Here is a 2,097-nt window from a genome sequence, read left to right on the forward strand (position 1 = left end):
GGCTTATCTGAATCATTATGGGGCATCTCCAAGATATAAAAATCAGTGGGAAATGTGAGCCCTTTAATATTCACCAAAACATCTTCAGCAACTCCAGCCACTGTAATAATGCTTTTATCTGCTAACACAAACCTAGCTGCCGACCTTTTTAAGGGAGGGAGCCTCAAAACATCATATATGGACAAAGGCATTATACTGACACATGCTCCTAAATCACACATGCAATCATAAATTACTACACCACCAATAGTACAACTAACTATGCAAGGACCTGGATCACTACATTTTTCAGGTAATCCTCCCATTAAAGCAGATATAGAACTACCTAAAGGAATAGTTTCTAATTCATTAATCTTGTCTTTATGGATACATAAGTCTTTTAGAAACTTTGCATATTTAGGTACCTGCTGAATAACATCAAAAAGGGGAACAGTTACCTCAACCTTTTTGAATATTTCTACCATTTTAGGATCAGGTTCCAGCTGCTTCCTGGGCTTCCTTGCAAGTTGTGAAAATGGAATGGGAACAGTGGGTCCCGTGGTGCCTGCACCTTTTGGTGCTTCTTCGCGTGGTTGAGCTATCTCTTCTTCAGCTATGTCCTGTATATCCTCTTCCTCTTTAGCATCTTCGATTTTCACCACCTCTTCAGCTAAGGTGTATTCTGGTGAGCTTGGTTCTTCCTGATTCCTCTCCTGCAGTATGGTTCCGGACCTCAGGGTGATGGCATTAATGCCTCCCTTTGGATTGGGTAACGGTTGAGAGGGGATTCCAGTGGTGCTTGAAGGTTGGTTGCTGGAATTTTGTGTTGAACCAAGCTGTGTCATAAAAGCTTGCAGAGTAGAGGTGAGACCATTCAGACTGGCGTTAATAGTGTTCACGATGGTACTTTTCATGGCCAATTGTGTTTTCTCAAAAGCTTGTAATAAATCTTCATTAGAAGATACCGAAGAATGAGTAAATTGAGAGGTTTGCTGCTGATTGTTCGGTGGTCCTTAGTTTTGCCTCAGGTGAGGTGCTCGGTAAGGTTGATTTTGCTGCCTGTTGTTGTTATTATTCCACCTCTGATTTCCCTGATTATCTCTGCCTCCTCTGTTATTGTTGTCCCTCCAATTCTGGTTTGAATTGTCCTACCATCCATGGTTATTATTTCCAGTTTGATTGTACCCTTGGTTGGGACGGTCATAAAAGTTGTGAGTGGATGCCACCATGTTGTCTTCATGTTGGAGCTGCGGGCATTCATCAGTGTAATGGCTGTAATCAGCACAAATTCCGCAAATTCTTTGTGGGACTAGTTGTTGGTTTTGCTGTGGTTGGGTTTGCTGAGCTTGTTGATTCAACTGCATTTGCTTCAGCAGGTTGGTCATCTCACAGATACTTTGAGTTAGAGCAGCAGTCTCTCTGCCAGTAGATACTTCTGCAACGGCTTTTGAACGGCCTTGCTTCTATCTGTGGTTCCGAGTAGATTCAGCTAAATCACTGATCAATTGCCAAGCTTCATCAGTGGTCTTGTACTTCTTCATAGACCCATTGCTGGCACTTTCCAATGTGGTCTTATCTTGGGGCCTCATACCTTGTGTGATATAGCTGAGTAGCACGATCTTGTCAATCATGTGGTGGAGGCATGCTTCCAGAAGATTATTGAAGCGCTCCCAGTATTCAAAGAGAGTTTCATTGTCATCCTGAACAATTGTAGAGATATCCTTCCTCAGTTTATCAGTAACTTCAGATGGGAAGAATTTCTCCAGAAACTCCTTTCTGAGTGTATCCCAGTTGGATACATTTACTATAGGTTGAGTGTAGTACCACTCTCTTGCTTTTCCCTCAAGAGAAAACGAAAAAGCTTTTAGCAGAATTGAAGTTTCATCAGTGCCATCACGCCTGACAGTAGAACAGGCTGCCTGGAAATCTCTCAAGTGCTTGACAGGCTCTTGAGCAGGTAGGCCATGAAACTTGGGCATCAAATTTAACAGTGCGGTCTTTATTTCAAAATCTGTAGCTACTGCTGGATGATGCGCTTGAAACGGTTGCATTGTAAAATCAGGAGCTCCTTCCTCCTGAATGGTAACTCTTCTAGCTGCCATGTTTTTTGCACGTAAA

The 2,097-nt window shown here is 42.5% G+C and overlaps 1 non-coding gene across 1 annotated transcript; it reads left to right on the plus strand.

Moving 5' to 3' along the window:
* The first annotated feature begins 1,604 nt into the window (after window positions 1–1,604).
* On the plus strand, window positions 1,605–1,712 carry LOC148577742 (small nucleolar RNA R71). The gene has a single exon (XR_015904271.1). It is a non-coding gene; the product is annotated as a small nucleolar RNA R71 (small nucleolar RNA).
* The last annotated feature ends 385 nt before the right edge of the window (window positions 1,713–2,097 follow it).

Source organism: Arachis ipaensis, chromosome B1 (assembly GCF_059453495.1).
Source record: "Arachis ipaensis isolate K30076 ecotype BB chromosome B1, ASM5945349v1, whole genome shotgun sequence".
Classification (NCBI taxonomy): Eukaryota; Viridiplantae; Streptophyta; class Magnoliopsida; order Fabales; family Fabaceae; genus Arachis; species Arachis ipaensis.